This window comes from Dendrobates tinctorius, unplaced genomic scaffold (genome assembly GCF_039654945.1).
Source record: "Dendrobates tinctorius isolate UK_male_01 unplaced genomic scaffold, ASM3965494v1 ptg000117l, whole genome shotgun sequence".
Classification (NCBI taxonomy): Eukaryota; Metazoa; Chordata; class Amphibia; order Anura; family Dendrobatidae; genus Dendrobates; species Dendrobates tinctorius.
In genome coordinates this window covers 16,004,173-16,022,176 of record NW_027361785.1, presented here as the reverse complement: position 1 = coordinate 16,022,176, position 18,004 = coordinate 16,004,173, and the positions used below count along the sequence as shown (strand labels likewise).

Here is an 18,004-nt window from a genome sequence, read left to right as displayed (position 1 = left end):
CAAGTGCTTCACAGAAGTTTATAATGCAGAGACGTGAAAATGAAAAAATCATTTTTTTTCCACAAAAATAATTATTTAGCCCCCAATTTTTTATTTTCCCAAGGGTAACACGAAAAACTAGTCCCCAAAAGTTGTTGTGCAATTTTTCCTGAGTACGCTGATACCCCATATGTTGGGGTAAACCACTGTTTGGGCACATGTCAGGGCTTGGAAGGGAGGGTGCACCGTTTGACTTTTTGAACGCAAAATTGGCTGGAATCAATGGTTGCACCATGTCGCGTTTGGAGACCCCCTGATGTGCCTAAACAGTGGAAACCAGGGCTGTGGAGTCGGTAAGCCAAACCTGCGACTCCGACTCCTCAATTTCCCTTACACCGACTCCAACTCCCACATATATTGCTTATATTTAAGTGAAAAATTTATTGTAGTACAATGTGAACATCAGACATTTAATCATTTCTATGATACAATAATCAAGATATTTAGATAGAACATAATATCTATTCATCTATTTGGAATCTATTGACAGATTTGCAGTGCAGTGTTTCTTTATTCAACCATTAAAGGTCACACAATAAAGGACGGGCAGATAACATGAGGCATGCGGGGGAAAAAAGATGGACGACAGCCTGGACCTGTTGAAGCGTCTGTGTACGCGAAACGGCTGTCGTCCGTCTCTTTCCCTGCATGCCTCATGTTATCTGCCCGTCCTTTATTGTGTGACCTTTAATGGTTGAATAAAGAAACACTGCACTGCAAATCTGGGTGCGTGCCGCATCTTTTTCCTTCTTTTACAAATATATATATATATTATACAGTATATATACTGTATGTGTGTGTGTGTATATATATATATATATATATATACATACACACACACACACACACACACACACACACATACACACACACTCTATGACTTATCTCGGCTAAGATAAAGCCTAGATCCTCAGGCTACAGTCACACTATGGGCGTAGCTAGGATCAAACCTGGGGGGGGGGGGGGGCAGAACTTCATACTGTTCTGAAGAATTTCATACTGCACACCTCAGCTGCTGCAGAACCTCAGACTGCACAACCCTACACTTGAAATAAAAAGCCTGCACCTTAACATGTGAATGTAGTCTATTTATTCCAACTATCAATTGATGTTGATGTGTTACTGAAGACGAGTAATGCCTGTCCTGGGCGTCCTTTTAGGCAGCTATGAGGTGTACCTGACTGGTGCTAAAAAAAAAAAAAAAGGAGTGTTAGTCTGTGTGCTACCCGGCTTTCATTCTTTTTGGTACAGATATGATATGGATAGACAGATATGGATAAATGGATATATACAGTAGATAGAGCAGATTTCTAATCTGCTTTTGCTATTGAAAACATTATCTATGAGCTCAAAAACCTTTCAGGTGATGCGGTTTTTTAAAAAGCTGATCTGCTTTTGCAACTGAAAAACGTATCCTCAAAAAACGCAGGAAAAACGCTGTGTCTGAATGTAGCCTTAGATCAGGAATAGAACAGCCATTTATAGGACATTTCATAACTTTCCCAAATTCCTATGAAAAAATATTCAGCACATTCTGCATTGAACTACTGCACCAATTTATTATATATTTTAGGAGTCGGTCCATTTTATACTGACTCCAACTCCGACTCCACCAAAATGAGCACCGACTCCGACTCCACGACTCCGACTCCACAGCCCTGGTGGAAACCCCTCAATTCTAACTCCAACCCTAACCCCAACACACCCCTAACCACAGCCCTAACACATCCATAACCACAAGCCTAACCCTAATTCCAACGCTAACCCTAATTCCAACCCTAATTCAACCCTAACCCTCTTTCCAACCCTAACCCTCTTTCCAACCCTAGCCCTCTTTCCAACCCTAGCCCTCTTTCCAACCCTAGCCCTCTTTCCAACCCTAGCCCTCTTTCCAACCCTAACCCTCTTTCCAACCCTAACCCTCTTTCCAACCCTAACCCTCTTTCCAACCCTAACCCTCTTTCCAACCCTAACCCTAACCCTCTTTTCAACCCTAACCCTCTTTTCAACCCTAACCCTAATGGAAAAATAAAAATAAAAATATTTTCTTTACTTTATTAGTTGTGCCTACCTATGATAATCGGGGGGTTCATTTACTTTTTCTTTTTCTGTGAGAGTGATCAAAATGAAAGAATGGAATCTGCAGCCGGCAGATTCTGGCGGGCGCACTGCGCATGCGCCCGCCATTTTCCAAGATGGCGGCGCCCATGAACCGGACCCGCCGGACACCGGGAGCGACAGGGGGACTTAGAAGGCGCCGGGGGGAGGTGAGAGGGGGTTATCGGAAGCTGGCGGGGAGCAGAGGGAATGGGAGGGGGCAGATGATGACAGCGGCGGCAGATCGCCGCTGTCACTCAGTTGCGGGGGGCGATCGCCGGTGGGGGGGGGTGGAATCGGTGTCTCCAGCCATGTCCGATGCTACAGCAGCATCGTCCATGGCGGGATTGTAATATTTCATCAATTTTCATTGATGAAATATTACTATCGCTCTGATTGGCTGTTTCACTTTTAACAGCCAATCAGAGCGATTGTAGCCACGTGGGGGCGAAGCCACGCCCCCTGTGGCGAAGAACAAAGCCCCTGTATCTGCGGGTCGGGTGACCTTTCAGTGACCTAGGTCACCCGACCCGCAGGGAGGCTTTAAAGTCACGACGCCACATAGGCGTCATGGGTCGTTCTGGCACGACTTTTCATGACGCCTACGTGGCGTCAAAGGTCGTGAAGGGGTTAAAAGGACCAGCTAACATCGTTTCAGTGATTCCTCCATTAACACAGGTGTGGGTGTTGATGAGGACAGGGCTGGAGATCAATCTGTCATGATTAAGAATGACACCACTGGACACTTTAAAAGGAGGCTGGTGCTTGGCATCATTGTTTCTCTTCTGTTAACCATGGTTATCTCTAAAGAAACACGTGCAGTCATCATTGCACTGCACAAAAATGGCCTAACAGGGAAGAGTATCGCAGCTAGAAAGATTGCACCTCAGTCAACAATCTATCGCATCATCAAGAACTTCAAGGAGAGAGGTTCCCTAGTTGCCAAAAAGGCTCCAGGGCGCCCAAGAAAGACCAGCAAGCGCCAGGACCGTCTCTTAAAAGTGTTTCAGCTGCGGGATCGGGCTACCAGCAGTGCAGAGCTTGCTCAGGAATGGCAGCAGGCAGGTGTGAGTGCATCTGCACGCACTGTGAGGCGGAGACTCTTGGAGCAAGGCCTGGTCTCAAGGAGGGCAGCAAAGAAGCCACTTCTCTCCAGGAAAAATATCATGGACAGACTGATATTCTGCAAGAGGTACAGAGAGTGGACTGCTGAGGACTGGGGTAAAGTCATTTTCTCTGATGAATCCCCTTTTCGATTGTTTGGGACATCTAGAAAACGGCTTATTCGGAGACCAGGTGAGCGCTACCACCAGTCTTGTCTCATGCCAACTGTCAAGCATCCGGAAACCATTCATGTGTGGGGTTGCTTCTCAGCCAAAGGAATGGGCTCTCTCTCAGTCTTGCCTAAAAACACAGCCATGAATAAAGAATGGTACCAGAATGTCCTCCAAGAGCAACTTCACCCAACCGTCCAAGAGCAGTTTGGCGATCAACAATGCCTTTTTCAACATGATGGAGCACCTTGCCATAAAGCAAAGGTGATAACTAAATGGCTCAGGGAACAAAACAGAGATTTTAGGACCATGGCCTGGAAACTCCCCAGATCTTAATCCCATTGAGAACTTGTGGTCAATCATCAAGAGACGGGTGGACAAGCAAAAACCTTCAAATTCAGACAAAATAAAAGCATTGATTTTGCAAGAATGGACTGCTATCAGTCAGGATTTGATCCAGAAGTTGATTGAGAGCATGCCAGGGAGAATTGCTGAGGTCCTGAAGAAGAAGGGTCAACACTGCAAATATTGACATGCTGCATTAACTCATTCTAACTGTCAATATAACCTTTTGTTACTCATAATATGATTGCAATTATATTTCTGTATGTGATAAAAAAAATCTGACAAACACACATAAAAACCAGACGGCAGCAGACCATGTGAAAATATAATATTTGTGTCATTCTCTAAACTTTTGGCCATGACTGTACAAAACATAGTCGCAAACAAAAAAAAAAAAAAAAAACTCTTCTATTTTTTTTCTGTAACAAATGAAAATGTGCCGAAGAATAAAAAACATAAAAGCTTTTCATGACCATGCATAATCCTTCCAAGGTGGTCTGAGCCTTCTCTGAGGATAGTGAAACTTACTAATAGCAATTCAGACCTCATAACATTTCCCTCACTATCCCAGGCTGACAGCTGCAGGTTCTATGATTAGACATGTTAAATACTGCATCACACAGGTATCTGTTCCAGTTACATGATGCTCAACACTAACTCATTTGTCCTGTAAGACTTGTGCACCCGCAGAAAAACTTTTGGGCCACAGTGTCAAAAAATAAACACAAAAAGATAAAAACATGTTTTTAAGGTTAAAGAGCAATAGTAGAATAAAGTGTGAAAAAAACCTTGTGGGTAATTGATAAAACACATGTTACAACAGAAAATAGGAGAATAAAAGTTAAACAATTTCTTATGTAACATGTAGTCGAGGAAAAGTAATGCAATTTTTTTTTTATTTTTTTTTTTGGGGTGGGGGGGTTATGCCAGCTTAACATGGGCCCAACAGATTTACCACAATTTTAGCCATTAAGCATTCAAGAGTAAATTATAGCAGAGACATGCTCCAGCACAAAACAGCAATCTTTCTGTACTCCAGCGTAATACTTTTTTTTTTTTTTTTTACTCATGGGTATAGAGAAATATCTTCGAAGTTGACTCTGCAGTTTCCGGCGAATGATGCGATTTTGTTTTGTCAAATATTAATGTTACCCAACTGGGAACAGCCGTGTCAACATCACAGGAATAGCGCATGCTGCAAGAGGAGAGTATCATTGTTCTTATTTTAATTGGAGTCCTAAATAAATTAAGCAAGGGTTGACTAATAGTGGAAAATCCCATTGGTTATGTTCTGGAGGATGATTTATGCAAACAAGATTAAAAGTAAAAGCCAAATAAATACATCAATTTCAGGAGACAAGAGACCAGATTATCCGTATTAATACAAAATGCATATGCACTCCCATGTGTAAGAACAATTCCACTTTCCTTTGCAGAAAATAGTGCGAAACACTGCAATGGCATTGAATAATTAGATGAACTCTTGAGAGCATGGCCATGTCATCATTCCTCTGTGCTTCAATACTGTTCTGTATTGGGTTCCACACCATACACGTCCACTACATAGAACATACATTGCGGGTTTATAACACTATTTCACAAGAGCTTATATCTCTGTGAATCATTCACCTCAATCCCATAATTGACTGACAATCTAATACTGGAGACATATCAATGAGGTCAGTGTTAACTGTCTACAAGATATTAAATATATTCTGTCTTTTTACTCTATAAATTTCAATAAACATTCCAGCAATTCAATATTAAAAAATGATTAAAAAAAATGAACAAATTCTGTCCTCAAATTAAAAATTGGTGTATTTAAACATCAATTGATTTGGTGTAAAAACTAAATTTCTGTGTTTCCCTTTATGTGGCTATTATTGAACAGTTTACAACTTCAGTGCCAATCATGTAGAGAATTTCAGCCAATCAGATATACAGTTTGCTCTCTAAACCGCATCCGTCAGCGTATTTTTGTACTGAAAAACTGCAGATACTGGCCAAATATAAATGCATTCTTATTACAACACACAGATAGCAGATTCTAAAAATTTACATGGGGGAAAAAAAAAAAAAAAAAAAAAAACAGATTCCAGAAATCAAAAACCACTGTTATACAGTCAGAATGATGATGGATCCTGGATGATGGATTGATCAGTGGTCTGTGAAATTATAAGAGCCTGGGCTATTTATTTATACCCCAACCCTGATTTACTCTTCACAACTTTATCCCTGACCTGCCTGGTGTGTTCCTTGTTTTTCATGATGCTATTTAATTCCTAAAGTTCTAAAAAAAAAAAAAAAAACACTCAGAGGCATTCACAGAACAGATGTAGGTATAGTCGTAATAAATTACACACAGGTGGACTCAACTAATTTACTAATGTACTAATTATGTGACTGCTGAAGGCAATTGACCACTCAGCATTTTATTTAGGGGTATCAGATTACGGGGGCTAAATACAAATGCAGATTACAATTCTCAGATTTATATTTTTAAAATATTTAGAAAACCATGTACCACTTAAATACTTGCTACTTTAGGTTGATTGATCACATAGAATCCCAATAAACTACATTTACGTTTGTGGGTGTAACATGAAAAGTGTGGAAAAGTTCACTGGGCATGAATACTTATTCAAGTATTACACTGTGTGTATATACACTGCTCAAAAAATAAAGGGAACCTGTCAGCAGGGTTGTGCACAGTAACCTACAGAAGGTGTTAGGTCAGCGTCATTATATTGATTAAGAGGATACCTGGGTTGATGAAATCCATCTTGTGGCTGTGGTTTAATCTTTATTTTCAGTTTTGAGTTAATGATATGCTCATGCTCCAGGGCAGTCTGTGGGTGGGCCTTCATGTGATGCTCTGATTAGGTATTCATAATGCAGCCTACTGACAGGTTACTGATCCCTCACTGACCTGCCCCCTAGTTTACATAATGAATTTATGTACATACAAAAAAACCCTTCTGCAAGCAGGTTAATTAACGTGCTTGATGTTTTCCTGAGTATAAAAAAAAAAAATTTAAAAAACTGTGCCCGTTGTGCAGAATACTGCAGTGCGCAAGTACGAGACTTCTCCTGACGCCTGCGCACTGTAGGACTCTGCTCTGCCCTCAACAGGGCAGTGCAGTGCGCTTGCACCGGAGCCACTACAGGAAGGGAAGAAGAGGACGGCATCGTATGAAGATGGGAGGCGCCAGACCGCGACACCCATCGGACCGGACCGCCCCCTCTGGTGAGTATAATCTAACATGTTTTTCTTATCTTTCAGGTTACATCAGGGGCTTATCTACAGCATTACAGAATGCTGTAGATAAGCCACTGATGTCAATGCCGATAGTTCATAGTCCAAAAAAAGGGTGACAGATTCCCTTTAAACACAATGTAACTCCAAGTCATTGAGACTTCTGTGAAATCAACCTGTCCAGTTATGAAGCAGAACTGATTGTGAATCAGTTTCTCTTGCTGTTGTGCAACTGGAACAGACAAGAGGTTGAAATGATCAGCAATTAGTAAGACAACCCTTATAAAGGAGTGGTTCTGCAGGTGGTGACCACAGACCTTCTCTCTGTTGTTTAGGTCACTTTTGCATTTTGTCATTACTCTCACCCCTAAAGGTACAGTAGCAAGAGGGAGAAGTTGCTCATGTACTGCAGCTCATCCAGGATGGTACCTCATTGTGAGACACGGCAATAAGAGTAGCTCTGTCTGTCAGCACAGTATCCAGAGCATGGAGCAGATAACAGGAGACAAGCCACTACTCCAGAAGATGTGGAGGGGGCTGTATGAGAGCAACATCCACCAGCAGGACCACTATGTCCTGCTTTACGCATGGAAGAGGTGGAACAGTGCCAGAGTTCTGTAAAAATACCTCCAGCAGGTCACCAACATCCATGTATCTGCTCAAACTGTTAGAAATAGACTCCATGAGGGTGGTATGAGGGCCCGACGTCCTCAAGTGAGTGTTGTGCTTACAGCCCAACACCGTGCAGGGCGATTGGCATTTGCCAGAGAACATCAAGATTGGCAGATTCAACATTGGCGCACTCTGCTTTTCACAATGAGAGCAGGTTCACACTGAGCACATGTGACAGTCAGGAGACACGGTGAAGAACGTTCTGCTGCCTTCAACATCCTCCAGCAAGACCGGTTTGGCAGTCGGTTAGTAATGGTGTGGTGAGCATTTCTTTAGAGGGCCACACAGCCCTCCATATGCTAGCAAGAGGTACCCTGACAGTCATTAGCTACTGGGATGAGATCCTCAGACCCATTGTGAGACCATATGCAGGTGCAGTGAGCCCTGGATTCCTTCTGATGCATGACAATGCTAGGCCTCATGTGGCTTAAGTGTGTCAGCAGTTCCTGCATGGTGAAGGTATTGATGCTATGGACTGGGCTGTCTGTTCCCCAGACATGAATCCAATCGAGCACATCTGGAACATCATGTCTCGTTCCATCCACCAATGCAACATTGCACCACAGACTGTCCAGGAGTTGACGGATGCTTTAATCCAGGTTTGGGAGCAGATCCCTCAAGAGAACATCAGCCGCCTCATCAGGACCATGCCGAGGCGTTGTAGGGAGGTCATACAGGCACCTGGAGGTCACACACAATACTGAGCATCATTTCCTTGAGGCATTTCCACTGAATATGGATCAGTCTAATGTAATTTTCTACTTTGATTTTGCATATCATTCCAAATCCAGACCTCCATAGGATATTAATTTTTATTTACAATGATCATTTTTGTGTTTTATAGTTCTCAAAGCATTCCACTATGCAATGACTAAAAAGATTTGCAACGGAAACATTTCATTCAGTGATATCAAGGATTGTAGTATTTTAGTGTCCTTTTATTTTTTGAGCAGTGTATACACACACGCACTTATTTGGTAAATGGGCTCACTTGGCTGTTCACAAAGGTAGTCACCGGGACGCTTTTCATTTACATTTTAAACGGGTTTATTAAAGAAAGGTGCTGCATAAACCAGCGTAAAATTAGATAAACAAACACACCTCTTCTGGCATAAAGGGAAAACAAAATAGAATACAGTAGGTGTGACTATGGGGATCTGCCTGCTCAGGGGAAAAAAAAAAAAAAAAAAAAACACAAGGATCAGCTCTCTTTAACATGAGCACAGCTCTGGAGTGCTTATCTTCAGAGACACTGAACAAATGAAGGAGTCCAAAAGCTCCACATTTAACTTTTGGACCACACCCTGGGGTGGAGATATGGAGAACAGCCTCCCACCCACCCCAATGTTCACAAAAACACACCCTTAACATTTTTACATCAAGCAGCGCAAGATGACAATGGAGGGGCTGGAATGGAGGTCTAACCTCTTCATCGATGAGTCCCACTTTTGTCTTGCACATAACAATAACTGGAGATTGGCCTGGAGACCACATAGACAATGTCATTAAGAGACCTCCATGAAAGAATGTAAAAGTGTCCTAGGAGTCACTCTTCAACATGACAATGCCAAGCTGCATGTTGCTCATCTTACTGAGCGCAGCCTGTGTAACCTAAAACGCGCTACTGTGGCTTACAGTATCTCCAGGCTGGTCTTCCATCGAGCACCCCTTGGACAATATTGGTCTGCAATTGTTAAGAGCCGCCAGAAGCCGATCTTGATTATTTGCTTGCCCAAGTGCATTCAGCATCGGATAATATTCCTCAGACAACCATTAATAACCTAATTCAATAGGATGTCGAGATGTGTAAGGGTACGTGCCCACGATCAGGAATAGCAGCGTTTTGGACGCAGCTCACCTGCGTTGCATCCAAAACGCTGTGCTCTATGATACAAGCACATTGGATGGGATTTAAAGAAATCCCATGCCCAATGTGCTTCTATTTGACCAGCGGTGTGGGTGTACGAGTCGCAGCAAGTCCATTTCCACAATAGAATGTATTGGATGCGCCAAATCTGCATTGTTCAATGAACACACACGGACTTAAATGCGTGATAGAAAACAGTGAAAATATGCTGCGTCCAGAGCCCCACTATTTCCTGATCGTGGGCACATACCGTAAGTGTGTGTATTTTTAGGAGTTGTGCTTATACATCATACTGGACAAAATCTTTCAAAATCACTGCAGGATATATAGAATTACTAAGCTGACCTACTCCTATCCTGACAGATTGTGAAAGTGAAATAGAAAGTCAAAGTACATCTAAACATATCTATTTTTGTAAATAACATCTTGAAAAGTCACTAAAAGGCAATCTGAGGATGAAACAGAACAGCGCACTGCCAGTGAAGTGTTCCAACCAGACCCCCCCCCCCAAAAAAAAAAAAAAATGTAATTCCATTTTTTTTTAGTTTGTGGAACGTTGTGGTGATTGGAATAGCTTTCAAATACTAAACCTGAGCTCTTGCAATAAGAATCTATAAGAATAGCTCTCAGGGCGTTTTCTTATTTTGTGCTCTATATTTCACATTTCATAGAACCATTGTTGATTTTCTGGCATACACAAAGCTTTGATTCTCAACCATATTAGGGCATGAAAAAGGGGTTTTCCCCAACACCTAATAATTTTATTGGTTTCCTACTGCTTAACAAAAATAAACTCATATGTACAGAAATTGTGTGTCACGAAGTGACTGCCCTAGCATGACATGACCCACCAATCGGTCGGTCACCAAACAGCAAAACAAAAAACACACCAGGAAACACTATGGAAAACTATAACAGCGGTAGGCCCTGTCGATAGGTGAGTGCAGGTAGTGTCCATTCCCCAATTCCCTAAGGTAGTGCCCTGATCTCCCTATTGTACCTATATCGGTTCTCTTACCCCGTCGCCGACCAGGATACCTAATCCCTCACTTGCCTCCTCCTATCCCTAAGTAAGAAACTGGCAAGTGAAGACACTGGTCCCACCACTGCACTAAGACACCAAAAGGGAATGGGGAACAAAAATACAACACTTAGCTTTCTCTGCTTCAATGCACCGCACAGCACAATAAAGGCACCAGATCACAGCATTCAGCTGAAGCACCACTGCACCTGAAAGCTCCTGACTCCAGCTCGATTGGTCTCCAAAAGGACCTTATATAACCAACAGTCAGCTGATGCATCAGGTGACCTTTTAAGGATGGTGGGAGTGGTCACCACCCATATCAGCAAAACTAGCAGCAATGCAATTACACCAGCAGGCCAATGGGGGCAAAAACTGACATTAACCCCCGATGGCCTGAAAGGAAAAAAGTTTTAATCTGCCACAGATCCAAAAATCGATCGTTACAGTACCCCCCTTTCAATGAGGGGCCTCTGGACCCTCAACACCGGACCTTACGAGAAAACAACCTACGGTGAGGATGCCTCGATTCACCAGAGTTCACCTCTGCAGGCACCTGACCCTCAGGTTTACAGCAAACACAACACGATAGAGATGACAACAAAGTAGGCTCCGGAGGCGCCACAAATCTCCAGAGCACCAACCAGTGAAATGAGTTGTGTACGGTGATTACTGGGGGTAAGTTCAGCTGGTAAGTCCCCGGGATGAGAATGGCCGATACCTGATACGCCCCGATTACCCTAAAACTCCAGATCCCAGTACCACACTTCCACCTGATGTTTTTGGTGGACACCCACATGTACTCATTCACACACAGTTCCAGACCTGAACATATATTTCCAAACATGTGTCTGCCGCAAGATGGTGAACTCTTTACAGGACCGACAACAGAGGCGTCATGCTGTGTCACCACACTCATACCCCCACTATGCACAGAAGGAAACACCACACTCCCCTGACCCCTCCCTCCTGAGAGGACTCTGACATACAAGGTTAGCTTGTAGTGAGGATAGAGTCTTGCCCCTACTCAATGGCAGCAGCTCTGCTGCCCCCAAAGGAGAAGGGGTAGGTTATAGAAAAACGGCAGAGATTGTAGCTCCCGGATAGCAGTCCTTACATGACTAGTCCCAGCTGACTACTTCCCTGGACTGCCAATCTATGACCGGGTTGTTTTTTCAACCAAGGGAGTCCTAAGACCATAGGAGTTGGCATACCCTCCAAGACGTAGCACGACAGTGACTCTTCATGACAAGCCCCTATACGCATATGTATATTGTCTATGACTTAGGTAACCCTCCCCTGGCTGAGTGGGACAGAGTCAATGGCCTGGAAGCTTAGGGATCTCGCTAGCGTCCTACTCATCAGGCCATGGGTATGGACAAAGTGAGCATCCAAAATATTGACACCTGCTCCACTGTCCACAAGCACCAGTATACCCTCAGTTACCCCGCCAACCACCACTTGAGTAGACAGGGTACACTGAGGGGAAAAAAATGGAGGAAATATACACTCCCTGGTCGCCTCCCTCCACATGACCAGGCAGACGCGGCTTCTTAGATGGTACTACTTAGGCGCGAGCTGAGCAGACCCCGATGAAATGCCTAGTCTGCCCACAGAAAAAACATGCCCCCACACCATGGCAAACTGCAGACAACCCCGTTTGGGAACCAACTCCTCCCACCTGCATGGGTTCGTCCGCCTGCATCGGTGTTTCCTCCTCCCTAGCAAGGACAACAGGGGGCACATTTGTTGTATGCCTCTCCCTGAGGCGTCTATCCACCCGGATAGCAAGGGACATGGTGGCCTCCAATGACCTGGGGGTGGTGTGCTGCACAAAAATATCCTGCAACCTTGGGGACAGACGCTGCAAAAAAATGACTCCTAAGGGCAGGGTCATTACACTGTATGCCAGGTGCCCACCTCCTAAATTCTGAGAAGTACTCCTCAGCCGGCCGGCCCCCCTGCTTGATCTTACGGAGTCAGGATTCCGCCAGGGAGACGCCATCAGGATCTCCATACACCAGAGCCGTGAAAAACTCATCCACTGACAGTAGAGCTAGTGAATCGGCCAGCAGGGAGAAGGCCCAGGATTGGGGATCACCCTTAAGAAGGGATAAGACAATTCCCATCCGTTGTTCCTCACTCCCTGCTGAACGAGGGCGGAGCCTGAAGTACAACTTGCAGGCTTCCTGACAAACCAAATTTCTCTCTCCCTCCAGTGAACCTGTCAGGGAGAGATATCTTGGGTTCTGCTTTAGCCTGCACCTGAGCCGAGGCCCAGAACCCCAACAACTGCTGCAGCACCACCTCACCACGCAGCTCCTTAAGCTCATTGATGAGTGTCTGGAGCAGATAGGCAAAGGCCTGCATTTGGGCCATGGCTCACCAGAAAAAAATTTGACAGTTGGTTATGTCACGAAGTGACTGTCCTAGCGTGACACGACCCATCAATCGATCGGTCACCAAACGGACCTGTATAACCAACAGTCAGCTGATGCATCAGGTGACCTTTTAAGGATGGTGGGAGTGGTCACCACTCACATCAGCAAAACTAGCAGCAATGCAATTACACCAACAGGCCAGCGGGGGGAGGGGGGGCTGACATTAACCCCCGATGGCCCGAAAGGAAAAGTTTTGATCTGCCACAGATCCAAAAATGGATTGTGGCATTGTGATTACTCATGTGAGACGCTAAGATATGCAAGCATTTGAGCACAGAGAACCCAGTGATCACAAGCAGAGGCTTCATCCATTATTAAATGCAATGCTCCCTTTTCTGACACTTACCTTTGTGGTCATATATCACTTAATGAGAAGGGAAAAGGAGAACTGTTGCCCCGATCAGGATCTCCCTTATTTTGATTCCAAATAACACTTCTGGTCACCTTCTGACTAGACATTCTCGGCCTCGCCCAAGCAAGTCTAGTTGGAAGGTGACTGGAAGTATACAAATAGCATACTTGCAAACACATGACCGTCCGGTCTTGCCAGCAATACTGAAAAATCCTGACAGCATGTGGGGGGGTACGCTTTAAGCACCCAAAAGTCCACAGTCACAAAGTGACAGCAGACTTCTCAGAAGACTCTTATCAGACTCTTCAATCCATAATGTTCATTTTAGCCCTGTCAGAATCAGGATTTGATAAGTGTTTTAGCACAGATTGGTCACACTAGTCAAACACTTGTTTGACGATTGTGATCAACCTGTCAATCAGTTCTCCAAGCGATGCTCCAGATCGCTTAGAAAACGCTAGCAATTCTGCAAGCCAATTACGCTTGCAAAATGCTAGTTTTTCCACGGGAAAATCACGGGAATTTAAAATGCTATTTTCCCGTGGAAAGGAATTCCGGAACTCTCGCGGTAATTTCAGCGAGAGTTCTGCTACGTGTGAACCCAGCCTCACACATCAGTTTTTTTGCTATCAGTCGCAATCCGTCGAATTTTGAAAAAAACGGATCCGGCGACTGATACCGCCGGATCCGTTTTTTTTCTCATTGACTTGTATTAGCGATTGCAACGTATAGCCTCATGTTTCATCCATCGTTCGCCGGATCCGTCGAAAAATTTTTGTCTGTCGGGAGACAACGGACATAGTAAGGTTTTTTGTTTACGTCGAAAAATCAGACAGCGACAGATCCGTCGCTGTCTGTCGTTTGCTAGAATGGAAGCCTATGGGCGCAGGATCAGTCGTAATCCGTCAAATGACAGAATTCGGCGACGGTTTCCGTTTTTTTTAACTGAGCATGCTCTGATTTATTTAGGATCCAATTACCGTATATACTAGAGTATAAGCCGAGTTTTTCAGCCCCCTTTTTAGGCTGAAAAAGACCCCATCGGTGTCGCTGCTGGCTTAGGCCCCCAGGCCTGGCGATGTTTACCAGGCAGCAGAGCGCGCACTAGCTATGTCATCGCGCCCTCTGACCTGAATGTCACTGCAGAGGGACCCTGAAGACAGAGCGACGCGCAGCGATGGAGCGGGGCCACCCGCACCTGATCCCCATAGCGCGCCGGTGTCCCCGCCTGCTCAGGACACCGGCACCTGGCCCCCCAGCGACGAGAGGAGAGTATGCCAAAAAGGGGGCTGAAAAACTTGGCTTATAATGTATATATATTATATATATGTATATACGAGTATATGCACTGTATATACGTTTTCAGTAGCCAATAACATTTGGGAGCCTCCCATTAAGCGTTTTTAAAAAACAGATCTGTCAAAAAATGTTTGAAAAAACTCAAGCGACGGATCCATTTTTACGACAGACCCGCTAGCCGGATTTGTCAAAAAAACGATTCCGTCGCATCAGTTTTTCACAAACGGACGGATCCGTAGAGCCAAGGGATTGTGACTGACGGTAAAACTGTGAAAGGGGCCTTAGCACTAACTTTGCAGCGCTGGCATCCTGCATTCAAATCCCATTTAAAAAAAACATCTACAAGGAAATGAAATGTTCTCCCAGTGTTTGCATGGGTTTCTCATTAATATAATTCCATATCTGTACGTTTTCGCAGACTCGAAAAACATACTCTCAAAGTGTACAGTGATCGATGACCATGTATGTAAAATGCTGTAGAAATTAATAGCGCTATAAGTGACTAAAGTAAATACTAATTCTCAAGGATTTCTCAAAGAAAAGCCAGACAATTAGCCTATGACTGCAACATTAAATTGGGCAACTTCTCATTTAAATTAACCATAAACCATACATTAAAACTGCTGTAGAAATCCTGGTGTCGGTCTCAGATTTCTGCCACAGATCATCAGTGCTTCTCCAACTTTGAGGCTCTTCATTGTTGTAGACCAGGGGTGGCGAACCTCAGGCCCCAGTGACAATTACGGCCCTCGATGACCTTTTATCCGGCCCCCAGGCAGATTCTCAGGGACTGCAGTGCTTTGGCAAGGAGTTGTATTTTGATTGCCACAAGCTCATTAATTTCTTCTTGCTATGTAAGCACATACGCAGGGTTCACTATTGAATACTGAAGTGCATGCAATGAAAGATTACGTCCTGCCACCAGAACCAGAGTCAGGATGTACTTTGTGGGCGGAGTCTGTACGGCCCCCGAAGGATAGAATATTAAAATGGACCTTGGCAGAAAAAAGATTCCCCACCCCTGTTGTAGACAGTTATCTCTAAAGCAATTTCTGCTTTCTCAACATATTTGACTCGTTCTATATTTTATCCCTTTCCCGACCTTGGATGTACTCAGTACGTCATGGTCGGCTGGTACTTACCGACCTGGACGTATGGAGTACGGTCAGGCGATTTTGCGTGCACAGGAGCTGTGCGAGCGATTGCAGCCCAGTGATCAACTGATATCACAGCTGACAACCAGCAATGGAACGCGGCCAGCATTTTATCCCCTAAATGCTGCAATCGATAGCAGCATTTAGAAGTCAAGCAGAGGGAGTGGGCTCCCTCCGCCCTCCCATTGGCGCCCCTGCAACGTCATTGCAGAGGCCCAATCATTGACATCACAGGGTCACTAGGCTACGACAAGCCCCTCAGACCATTCGCAGAGCACAGTCTCAGGGGCTTGTACAAGTGCAGCACTGACAGTTAAAAGCCACTGCATTGCAATGGTTTGTAATAGTGAGCAGGCTGCTGAAAGGGAATATCCCATAGTGGGACAAAGTAAAAAAAAAAAACATGGATGTGCTGTGACTGTGACACAGCCGCAGCACTGATCAGATAGCGCGATCCAGAAAGCTGGGTTCCCACTGAAGCATATTTGATAAGCGCTATAATAGCTTGCCGAATAAAAGGAAACCCGACCAAATTCACTCAAGGTACTCACCAAACATCTAGATATGTTCCTTGAGAGGTCGCTTCTAAAATGAGGACACTGATGTCTCCTTATTGGGCATCTTGAAACAGCCAGACTGCTAGTTTTCAGAGAGTCCAGTAGTTCAAGCTGATGTTATTCGTGGGTTTTGCTTTGCATCCCAAACAATTTTCCTGGCATTTTTGCACAGGTGAGTATGTTACCTTTAGTAGCCATTCAAACCCATTTGTTTCAACATTTGTGCATGTTATCAGGCCAAAATCACCAGGGTATGTAAACGTTTGATCATTTGGATGTTTTGGATTGTCATCATGATTTAAAAAGCGAACAAACAGTAGTTTGACAATAAATTGCTTCACCAAACCACTAACCATGAGTGGAGAAAAAGTTTTGGTGTTACCAATCATTCTCTGAAAAAAGGCCTGGAAAGTAAAACTTCTGTCGGGGTATGTAAACTTTTGAGCACAACTGTATTATATACACATACATACAATGCTCAAAAAAATAAAAAGAACACTAAAACACCACATCCTAGATGTCACTGAATGAAACACTCCAGCTGCAAATTTTTATTCTTTACATAGTGCGCTGAGAATCTCTATATATAAAACTGAATGTGTGTGTGTGTGTGTGTGTGTGTGTGTGTGTGTGTGTGTGTGTGTGTGTGTGTGTGTGTATCATCAACCAATCACGAAGCATCTTTCATTTCAACAGATCTGTTCAAAAGAAGCTGGGCTATGATTGGTTACTATGAGCAACAGCTTTCCTTGCAACCAATCACTAAGCATCTCTCATTTCACCAGAGCTGGTTAAAAGAAGCTGAGCTGTCATTGGTTGCTATGAGCAAGCTTTCCCACTTGACAACACCTCAGCAGACACTGACATGGTGGAAGAAATCTAGCATCCCTGGGAACATAAGCTCCCAGCCATTGTCTGCCCCCAGAAGGGAGCAGAGAGCAGATGACAGAAATGAATCACCCCCTTCCGTACCTATATCCCCATCACACATCCTCCATAATGTAGGCACGTCTTCCCTCTTAAAGGGATTAGTATGGAAGTCAGAGTAAATCCATCTAGCGCTTTGGTTTTGACCCCAAGCCTCTCTTAAAGGGATCTCCAGTATGGAAGTTAGGACCGTTCCACTCACCTCTGTGGTTCTGACCCCAATTTCTCTTTAAGGTTTCATTGGTATAGAGTTTAGGGCAAATCCACTCTGCGCTTTGGTACTGACCCCAGGCCTTTCTTAAAGGGATCTCCAGTATGGAAGTGAGGGCAATTACCTTCAAATGCTCTGGTACTGACCCCAGGCTCTCTTAAAGGGATCTCCTGTATGAAAGTTAGGGCAAATCCCTTAGCGCTCTGATTGTGACCCCAGGGTTCTAATAAAGGGATCACCGGTATGCAAGTCAGGGCAAATCCACTCAGCGCTCTGGTTCTGATCCCAGGCAATTTTCAAATTTAGAATTTTTATTCTGTTAAACGAGAGAGGCATGTGACACAAAATAGTTACTAAATAACATTTCCCACATGTCTACTTTACCTCAGCACAATTTTGGAAACAACATTTTTTTTTTTTGTTAGGGAGTTATAAGGGTTAAAAGTTGACCAGCGATTTCTCATTTTTACAACAAAATCTCCAAAACCTTTT

General features: G+C 44.1%; 1 protein-coding gene across 1 annotated transcript in view; it reads right to left on the bottom strand.

The window, feature by feature from the left end:
• NXN (nucleoredoxin) overlaps nt 1-18,004 on the bottom strand; it is a 248,824-nt gene that overhangs the window by 145,749 nt on the left and 85,071 nt on the right. The gene's annotated exons all lie outside the window — the stretch shown is intronic.